General features: G+C 36.2%; 1 protein-coding gene across 3 annotated transcripts in view; it reads right to left on the reverse strand.

Moving 5' to 3' along the window:
• Window positions 1–6,605, reverse strand: part of ZDHHC7 (zinc finger DHHC-type palmitoyltransferase 7) — a 211,452-nt gene extending 204,847 nt beyond the window's left edge. For 2 of the 3 annotated variants that reach the window (XM_053700886.1, XM_053700899.1), the window contains exon 1: window positions 6,498–6,605. The gene's annotated coding sequence lies outside the window, so the exon portion shown is untranslated. Of the gene's footprint in view, window positions 1–6,472 lie in introns of all 3 variants that reach the window. The other variant, XM_053700893.1, reaches the window with a different exon arrangement.
• Between the last annotated feature and the right edge of the window lie 4,885 nt (window positions 6,606–11,490).

Below are 11,490 nucleotides of genomic sequence, written 5' to 3' on the forward strand. Positions count from 1 at the left end.
GTGTCTGAAACATACAAATGTCACCCATTAAAGGGTGACTGAACCCAAATTTTTCTTTTGTGATTCAGAAAGAGCATGCAATTTTAAGCAACTTTATAATTTACTCCAATTATCAATTTGTCTTTGTTCTCTTGATATCTTTATTTGAAAAAGGCATCTACATTTTTTTTGGTTTAGGAGTCTGGACAGCACTTTTTTTATTGGTGGATGAATTTATCCACCAATCAGCAAGGACAACCCAGGTTGTTCACCACAAATGGGCCGGCATCTAAACTTACATTCTTTCATTTCAAATAAAGATACCAAGAGAATAAAGAAAATTTGATAATAGGAGTAAATTAGAAAGTTGCTTAAAATGTCATGCTCTACCTGAATCACGAAAGAAAAAATTTGGGTTCAGTGTCCCTTTAACAGTTATCACTACAGCAATGATAACGTTTAAAATTACACATGACCAGCTGATTATATAACGGATTGGCACCAGCACATACGCTACAGGAGTCACCAGTGATGCGTGAAATTCCTGGTAGTCAAAGCATGCATGCCACCAACAGCCTTAACAGCAGCAGATTATGTTAACTTTTATAGCGATTAAAACCATAATAAAAACATTTTTGTATTATGTCTTGCAATGTGCCACATATGGCTATTCAAAGGATATACAAATTCTAAGTCAATCCAAACCATTAGAAAGTCCTGTGATAAAGTATAAAAGGCATTTCACGTGAATGTATAAAATAATAACACCCCTGTAGTTGCATGTGGGCCACTTGACAAAGAAATTGCAAACACACACACACACTAAAGTTTGGAAACTGGTAATCATTTTTTTTATCTCCATTCAAGTCTATGGAGAATATTTATGTTACCACAAGTTTTCAAACTGTACCACCTCAATGGAAACTAGGCCACTTTTGACAGCTTTGAGCAGCGAATTAAACACAGATCACCTGAGATTATGACAGGGCTTGATCAACCCATGTGCCAAGGTGCCTGTGGAGCTTAAAAGCTTATATAGAATCTTAAACATCTAGAAGTGGCATTCATTCATTTATTTTTTTATCTGTGACTTTATTGCATGGTATTTTTAAGACACTTTTAAATTTATATCTATTTTCAAATGTGCTTTGTTCTCTTAGTATCCCTTGTTGAAAAAAAATATGCACATATCCTACACTAGTGGGAGCTAGCTGCTGATTGGTGCCTGCCTAGTACATTGTTGTTCCTTCAGCAACGGATAACTAGAGAACAAAGCATATTTGATAATAGAAGAAAATTGGAAAGTTGTTTGAAATTGTATGTTCTATTCAAATCATGAAAGAAAATGTGGTTTCCTGTCCCTTTAAATACAGCAGAATTACATAAACAACAAATGGATAATAAAAACACAATGCAAAAGCACTTAAGACTGAATTTCAAATAAGTAGTTGATTTTCTTTTCTGACAAATTTCAAAGTTAGTTCCTTTTTCCTTCCCCCTGCACAATGCCACAGCCATCAGCCAATCACAAAATGCATATATGTATATACTCTGAATCCATGCGCGTGCTCAGCTGGTGTCAGAAAGTTCACATATATAAAAAAAAAAAAAAAAAAAAAAAAAAAAAAAAAAAAAGATTGTGCACATTTTGATAATAGAAGTGAATTTGGAAAGTGTGTAATTGCATGCTCTGATTCAAGAAAGTTCAATTTTGATGCAAGTTTATCCCAAGTATTTTAAGAGCTGTCCTTGTAAAAACTACAGTACTAATTAAAAGGTATTTTTTCTATTGGGAGGGGGGGTTCTATGTGCAGCATTTTTTACTCTTTCTAATATCCACAAGTGATACAGCAGAGAGTGGAACCAGCGCAGTGCACCTGAAGACCAGGGGTACTGCCTTGTCCCCCAAGAAGTGATAAAGCACATACCGTAGATGGTCCACAGCACTATTATAAAAGATTTAAGTTATTGGTAACAGCATGAAAACGAATAAGTGACGTTTCGGGGTCTCCCTATTAATCATACATATATGTATGTATGATTAAGGGGGAGACTCCAATTCTGTGGACTAGGGCTGCACGATTAATTGCATATGCGATTTAAAACCGCGATTAATTGCCACAATTTAAAAACCGCAAAAGTATGCGATTTTTAGTCCCGTCACCTATGACGTACAGGAGGGCTGGCTGTAACTGTTCATTCCGTGCGGGCTTCTGTAGGGAAAGGAGGGGGTGGGGGGGTAGAGAGGCTATGCAGAAGCTGCGCTATGGAGGAATTTGCCGGTTTGCCTCAGCTCTGATGGCAGCAGTCACAGCTGCCTACACAGATAAAATAAAGCCTGTTTACATAGAAAAAAAAATGAAGCCTCTTCTTTTAAAGAAAGTATTTGACGCAAACAGTTCAGAAAGTGCACCACGGAAAATAGTTCACACAGTGAAGTACAAGTGCATTTTTACTCTACTGTCTGATCTATTTTCCATGGTACACATTCTGAAATGTTTTTAAACCCTTCAACAAGACTTTCTTTTAAAGAGACTTCGTTTTTGAAAGATATGAATTTCCCATACATCAGAAAAAAATATATGTTAATCATACCACAGTTAGAATGACTGTCCAAGAAAACATGACAATGTTGTGTCAGAAGACCTAAGAACTGGCTAGTGGCTACTATGTAACCACAGCACAGGCAGCTAATTTTATTTCAACTATTTTGTGGTTTGTATTTTTATGCTCCAAGAGTGTATTGGACATTGAGAAACATGTACATTAAGATTCTGTAGCGTTAACTAAAAAATGTAGTGAAACATTAAGGTGTTATAATCATTTATAAGAAAATCGCGATTAAAATTGCAATTTTTTGGGGTCCAAAATAGTGAATTTCATTTTTGCCCATATCGCCCAGCCCTATTGTGGACCATGTACGTGATTTTTCACTCTTTAGGCATCTACTATTCAGAAAGCCTTGTGTTTTTAAAGTGATGGCAAACTTTCCCCTTTGTATGGACAGATCCAGAATGTAAGTGATATTTTAGATGGCATTTTATTCCTCCGTTGTAATAAAGATGCTCTATAACTTACTTTTTAATGTAAATATGAAAATCTAATACCCTGCACTCTGGCCGTCCACTTCAAAAATAATGTTTTATGGCGAGCTAATGGTTTGAAATATCCTCCAATCAGTGCTCTGTGCCTACAGCTTTTTTGTTGTAGCTAGAGCACCGATTAGAGAACACTTCAAACTGTTAATTTACCAAATAACATTACTTTTGAAGTGGGCGGCCAGAAAGCAGGATATTATTTTTTAAAGGGACAGTCTACACCAGAATTGTTATTGTTTTAAAAGATAGATAATCCCTTTTTTACCCATTCCCCAGTTTTGCATAACCAACACATTTATATTTATATATTTTTTACCTCTGTGATTATCTTGTATCTGAGCCTCTGCAAACTGCCCCTTTTTTTAGTTATTTTGACAGACTTGCAGTTTAGCCAATCAGTGATAGCTCCCAGGTAACTTCATGTGCATGAGCACAGTGTTATCTATATGAAAATCATGAACCAACACCCTCTAGTGGTGAAAAACCTGTTAAAATGCATTCTTAAGAGGCGGCCTTCAAGGTCTTAGAAATTAGCATATGAATCTCCTAGGTTAAGCTTTCAACTAAGAATACCAAGAGAACAAAGCAAAATTGGTGATAAAAGAAAATTGTTTAAAATTACATGCCCTATCTGAATCATGAAAGTTTATTTTGGACTAGACTGTCCCTTTAATGTAGATAAGATATTTAGATATGAAATTCTAAGTTATATTGCATCTTCATTACAACTGATGAATTAAACTTCATCTAAAATGTTGCCAACATTCCGGATCGGTTTACACAAAGGGGAAAGTTAACCATAACTTTAACCCCTTAAGCCACCAGGACGTAGGTACTACGTTACAGGGTACTTTGCCTAGTGTATCCTGTTGAAGTAGTACCTACGTCCAAAATTCTGACTCATGCTATGGTCCTGGGTGTCAGCTTTGACAGATAAAACCACAGCCAGAGCCATAAGGCATCTGCCTTCGTATTGTAAGGGAGCACTAATAGTGCTACCTTTATCATATAAAGGCAGATCGCTGATGCAAAAAGCGACACTGTGTCACTGTTTGCATCGACTTGCAGTGCTTCTGTGGGTGGAGTGGGAGTGTTCGGTGTGAGAAGTAAACCTGCTGCAGTAGTTGTACCCAGCAGTTTAATGCCCCTTAAATACTTGCATTGTTTGCTTCTCATATGGATTAAGTACCTACACTACTATCCCCACCAGGCATGATTACGAGGGGCAGAAGAATGCGGATTTCAAAATAAATGTAATTTAAATAAAAATAAGTCTCTCACTTATCAGTGTTAATTTAAGTTGATTATAGAAACTCCTTGAAAAGATTCCTGGACCACTCGGATGGTCCCTGTTTTGGACTCAGATAAGACTTTGCATATATGTTCTATCATCTATGTTTGTCTTTAAGTTGATTATCACTTTGAGACTTTGAACTTTTCTTATCATTATTTTTCAACAGACGGGGTATGACAGTCAGTACATTGACCACACAAAAAGAAGACCGCAGAACAAACATCACCAACTAAAGGCATTACATTGATTCCACCTTACACCAGGGGCTGAGAGATTTATATCAAAGTTAGGAGCGAGGAAAGGGTATTAGCAGACAAATATATATAGAATAATAAGAATCCTAACAGTTAAGAGGCAGGATTTAAATTTCAGGCAGTGTGGCTCTTGGGACAAATCCTGCATTAAATATGCAGAAAATACCAGCATGTATACACATTTTCAATATTGAATTATTTTCCCTACAGGAGCTAGCACATAAATTTGAAAACATTAAAGTGAAGGTAAACTTACTCTCTCTTCTATGTTAAAATCGATATAGCATTAAAATTGAATATGATGTTCATTCATGTTTTTTTTCTAATTTTATTTATTACCTTTGTTTTCTTGTATAATTTGCTGCGATTTCGCTTGTCAAAAAACAACCCGTCTCTTTTTTTTTTTTTATAAACAACGATCACGTTGTTTATATAGCCAATTGATTTTCTGGCCGTTAGGCGGCCGTCAATTGACGTCACAAGCTGATGCTTGATTGTGCGCATGCGCGAGTGATTCTATCTCCTCCTTCAAAGCGAGCGCGTCCTCGTTTTGCGTATGCGCATTAGGAGTTTCATTTGTTTTCCAAACACCCACCGCATCGGATCAAACGCATGCGCTGCAGAGGACTTCGTTGAGCGCGATTAACGCATGCGCTTTTGAGAGCAAACATTTTTGTGGGCATGCGCGGTAAGCAGAGAATAGATGTGCACGAGTGTAGTTCTGACGTATAGAGCGGGTGGGACCGTTCTATACGTCTATGTATTGAAAAAACGGAACTGCTGGATGGGAGGGGATTACGATCGTAAGGCACATTAAAATAAAAGTTAGTAAATATGGTTAAATAAAAGTTTTTTTAAAAAATAAACCTAGCGACTACCTTGTAAGTTAGAAAAGGAAAATAAAGAGACATTTCTATTAGAATAACTTTACCTTCACATTAAGACACATGATACTCAAAATGTTTTTAATCTAAAAACAAAATATTTCAAGCTTTTAAGCTGTGTGAGACACATTTAATCCTAGATTCACTGAGTTTTTTCCCATTCTCTCTAGTGCTTATGATACATTTTACAATCACACTCAGATCTCTACTCTAAAGTGATGCCATTACATAAAAAGGCAGTTCTGTATAAAATAAACTCCCTGTTCATGATAAATCATTTTAAAATAAATACCTTAGTAATTGACATAGGACATTAAGTTTGGGGCACAGTGTGCCAAACTGTAATAAAAGTTGTAAATGAAAATAGAAAAATCATAAACATAGTGAAAGAGCCTTTCTAAACAACCTCAGAAAAACAGATACTAAATATAACAAAGATATGGTACCACTAAATAAGAATAAAATGGTGCTGAGAGAACTATACATTTTTCAAATATGATTTAACTAAAAAAGGGGTTTAATACTCAAAAAGAAAATCTATATTTGAAAGGGTAATAAGAAATACCATATCTAAAATACATACTGTGACACCAACAGTTATATGTATAGATAGGATTACCCATACAAATAGGCTGTGAGCACAATGAAGTTAATTAAATGACATCCATTACTGTCCTTAAAATACCCTACCCTATATATGCCAGTGTCTCCATTCATTATGGAAAAATGTTCACTGATATTATCAGTAACTTGTTTTTATTTTGCATAATTAAGTCGCTTGAAATAAATAATTCCGTACGTCATTTTGTTTACTTGCATATAAACACCCAAAGATCAGAGACCCAGAGAGGAGCCACATCTTGCAGACAACCTCCAAGTGACAGAGCTGTCAAAGGCCTGCAGTGTTGTAGCCTCATCCCTGCGGCACACTACTATTGCTAAATCTTTCATTCAAACACTCACTCGTTTTAGGTTGGTATCTCCTTACCCAGCACCCATGCCCGCGGTCATCACTTTTCCATTGTCCTCTCAGCTGTCTGACTGGGCACCACGGCCCCTCTCTTGAAAGCACCAGCTGCTACTTCCGGGGTCGGTGGGATCGACCCTTTCCGGAGATGCATGATGGGTCTTTCGGTAGACTTCGGAACTCAATACAGCGCAGGCGCAAGAATTAGGCTATTTGACATTTGGGATAGCAACCTTGCCAGATAACAGGCGTCTGCAGCCATCTTTCTTGTGGGAACCTTAATTTCAATTTAAAAATTCAGGGCGCAGTTTTAAAACATAGTTTTTGACATAAAAAATGAATTGTAGAATATACGTATACACGCGATATCTAGCCTAAATGCAGGGATATAAATCTAGTTGGTTATTCTGTTGCAATGAGGTAAAATATACTAATTGCGTATTGTTTTGAAAAGGAGAAAGTCTCTGAGATTCCATGTAGAATTTTATCAGGTGTTCGAATCGTAATATGTTAAAATTATTTCAGAACATATTCTCATTAAAAGTATATACAGTATAGTTTAGTCATATAATGGCATATTTGAAGGGACATACTAAAAGGAGTGACAAAATGGAATGCTTATCTACACACTATAATTGTGTTTGTAATGTCCGTCACCGTCGGCAGTTGTGCAGCATCCTCAATGTTAGCTTGGCAGCGCAAGGTAGCCAACAGAATGTTGGCGGATGCATCGAAGGCAAACGGAGCATTACAAAAAACACTGCCCGCACGAAGTTTAACAAAAAAAAAAAACTAACCTCCCACATGAAGTATTAACACATACACCACAAACCCACACATTGCAAAATAATAAAGTAATTAACCCCTTAATCCCTTAACCGTCAATCACCCACATCGCAATAAACCCTTATTACCCTATTAACCCCTAAACACCCACATCACAATAAACCTAATAAAAGTATTAACCCCTAAACTGCAAAATCCCCACGTCGCAATAAACATAATTAACCTATTAACCCCTAAATCGCAAAACCCCCACATTGCAATAAACCTATTTACCCTATGAACCCCTAAACCGCAAACCCCCACATTGCATTAAACCTATTTACCCTATGAACCCCTAAACCGCAAACCCCCCACATTGCAATAAAGCTATTTACCCTATTAACCCCTAAACTGCAAAACCCCCACATCGCAATAAGCCTATTTACCCTATTAACCCCTAAACTGCAAACACCCACAACGCAAGTGACTAATTACTAAGCCCCCTAACCTAACACCCCCTAAATTAACACAAATTACCTAAACTAAAAAACACTAAAGTTACAAAAAATTATAAAAGCCAAGATTACAAAAAATAAAAAAAAGGCTAACATTACAGAAAATAAAAAAACAATTACCAAACGGCTAGATTACGAGTTGTGCGTTAGGGTAAAAAAGCAGCGTTAAGAAGTCCTAACACTCCTTTTTTACGCCCGCTGGTATTACGAGTCTTGAAGCTTTAGGTGTACCGCACACTTCTTTGGCCTTACCAAAAAACAACTTACGTAAACTTTGTAAAGTCTTTTTTCTATGGGACTTCCATAGCGCCAGTATTACGAGCTGTCCTGGGAGGCCAAAAAGTGAGCGGTACACCCTACCCTGTCAAGATCCCTAACGCATTTAAAAGTCAGTAGTTAAGAGTTTTATGGTACAACGCTGTAGCATAAAACTCATAACTAAAGTGCTAAAAAGTACACTAACACCCATAAACTACCTATTAACCCCTAAACCGAGGCCCTCCCGCATCGCAAACACTATAATAAAAATTGTAACCCCTAATCTGCCGCTCCGGACACCGCCGCCACCTACATTCTATTTATGAACCCCTAATCTGCTGCCCCAACATCGCCGACACCTACATTATATCTATTAACCCCTAATCTGCTTTCCCCAATGTCGCCAACACCTACATTATATTTATTAACCCCTAATCTGCCACCCCCAACGTCGCTTCCACTATATTAAAGGTATTAACCCCTAAACCTAAGTCTAACCCTAAGCCTAAGACCCCCTAACTTAAATATAATTTAAAGAAATCTAAATAAATATTCCTATCATTAACAAAATTATTCCTATTTAAAACTAAATACTTACCTATAAAATAAATCCTAAGCTAGCTACAATATAACTAATAGTTACATTGTATCTAGCTTAGGGTTTATTTTTATTTTACAGGCAAGTTTGTATTTATTTTAACTAGATAGAATAGTTATTAAATAGTTATTAACTATTTAATAACTACCTAGCTAAAATTAATACAAAAGTACCTGTAAAATAAAACCTAACCTAAGTTACAATAACACCTAACACTACACTATAATTAAATAAATTAACTAAATTAAATACAATTAAATAAATTACATGCAATTTGCTAAATTAAATTAGCTAAAGTACAAAAAACCCACTAAATTACAGAAAATAATAAATAACAGATATTTAAACTAATTACACCTAATCTAATAGCCCTATTAAAATAAAAAAAGCCCCCCTCAAAATAAAAATAAACTAAAATAAAATAAAAAAAAATCTAGCTTAAACTAAACTACCAATGCCCCAAAGTAATCAGCTCTTTTACCTGTAAAAAAAAATACAAACAACCCCCAACAGTAAAACCCACCACCCACACAACCAACACCCCAAATAAAATACTATCTAAAAAAAGCTAAGCTCCCCATTGCCCTGAAAAGGGCATTTGGATGGGCATTGCCCTTAAAAGGGCAGTTAGCTGTTTTGCAGACCAAAGTCCCTAACCTAAAAATAAAACCCACCCAATACACCCTTAAAAAAACCTAACCTCTGAAGATCGACTTACCGGGAGAAGTCTTCATCCAAGCCGGGCCAAAGTCCTCAACGAAGCCGGGTGAAGTCTTCATCCAAGCCGGGCGAAGTGGTCCTCCAGACGGGCAGAAGTCTTCATCCAGACGGCATCTTCTATCTTCATCCATCCGGCGCTGAGCGGGTCCATCTTCAAGACATCCGACGCAGAGAATCCTCTTCTGCCAACAGACTAGCGACGAATGAAGGTACCTTTAAGTGACGTCATCCAAGATGGCGTCCCTTAGATTCCGATTGGCTGATAGAATTCTATCAGCCAATTGGAATTAAGGTAGAAAAAATCCTTTTGGCTGATGCAATCAGCCAATAGGATTGAAGTTCAATCCTATTTACATGCAGCTGGGAGCAGCTGAGTATAACTTTTTACACAGAACTTACTCTGCTGAGCTGAGGAGATTGTGAGGTAAAATATTTTCCTTTTTTACATAGAGATGCTCAGTTGATATTTTCCTGTCAGCTTTTTACAGTTATACTGCATCAGTTTCAAGTGATTTAGCATATGAGTATTATGTCCCTTTAACTTATGTAATCCAAGATGGTGTCCCTTAGATTCCGATTGGCTGATATAATTCTATCAGCCAATAGGATTATAATTCTATCAGCCAATATAATGCAATCAGCCAATAGGATTGAGTTTTCATCCTATTGGCTGATCCAATCAGCCAATAGGATTGAGCTCGCATTCTATTGGCTGATTGGATCAGCCAATAGGATGAAAGCTCAATCCTATTAGCTGATTGCAACAACTAATAGGATTTTTTCAACCTTAATTCCGATTGGCTGATAGAATTATATCAGCCAATCGGAATCTAAGGGACGCCATCTTGGATGATGTCATTTAAAGGAACATTCATTCCGAAGAAAACGTCGTAAGAAGAGGATGCTCCACGTCGGATGTCTGGAAGATGGAGCCGCTCCGCGACGGATGGATGAAGATAGAAGATGCCATCAGGGTGAAGACTTTTGCGGGCCTGGATGAAGACTTCGGCCGATTCGATGAGGACTTCTGCCGGCTTCTTGGAGGATAGATGTCGGATCTTCAAAACTGTAAGTCAATCTTCAGGGGTTAGTGTAAGGATTTTTTAAGGGTGTATTGGATGGGTTTTAGTTTTAGATTAGAGTTTGGGCTGCAAAAGAGCTAAATGCCCTTTCAAGGGCAATGCCCATACAGGGCAATAGGGAGCTTAGGTTTTTTTAGTTAGGTTTTTATTTGGGGGATTGGTTTTGTGGGTGGTGAGTTTTACTGTTGGGGGGTATTTGTATTTTTTTGTTACAGGTAAAAGAGCTGATTTCTTTGGGGCAATGCCCCACAAAAGGCCCTTTTAAGGGCTATTTGTAGTTTATTGTAGGTTAGGGGTTTTTTTTTATTTTGGGTGGGCTTTTTTATTTTCATAGGGTCCTTAGATTAGGTGTAATTAATTTAAATCTTTGATAATTTATTTTTTATTTTTTGTAACTTAGTGTTTATTTTTTTGTGTAACTTAGTGTTTGTTATTTTTTGTAACTTAGTTGTTAATTTTTTGTAACTTAGTAATCTTTTAGTGTAGATTTAAATTATTTGAGTAGGGTTAGGTGTTTAAATATATAATATAGTTAATTTAATTTGTAGTTTAATGTAATTTTAGTATAAAAGTTAGGGTAGATTAATTATTAATTTAATATAGTTTATTGTAATTTTAGTTTAAAAGTTAGGTTAGATTAATTATTAATTTAATATAGTTTTATGTAATTTTATTATAATAGTTAGGGTAGGTTAATTATTAATTTAATTTAATATAGTTAAATGTAATTTTATTATAATAGTTAGGGTAGGTTAATTATTAAAGGACCAGTCAATATTGTAGATTTGCATAATCAACACATGCATGATAATAAGACAATGGAATAGCACTTAGTCTGAACTTCAAATGAGTAGTAGATTTTTGTTAAATAAATTGCAAAGTTATGTCTATTTCCACTCCCACTGTACCATGTGACAGCTATCAGCCAATCACAAATGCATATACGTATATGCTGTGAATTATTGCACATGCTCAGTAGGAGTTGGTGACTCAAAAAGTGTAAATATAAAAAGACACTGCACATTTTGTTAATGGAAGTAAATTGGAAAGTTGTTTAAAATTGCATGCTTTATCTG

This window comes from Bombina bombina, chromosome 1 (genome assembly GCF_027579735.1).
Source record: "Bombina bombina isolate aBomBom1 chromosome 1, aBomBom1.pri, whole genome shotgun sequence".
Lineage (NCBI taxonomy): Eukaryota > Metazoa > Chordata > Amphibia > Anura > Bombinatoridae > Bombina > Bombina bombina.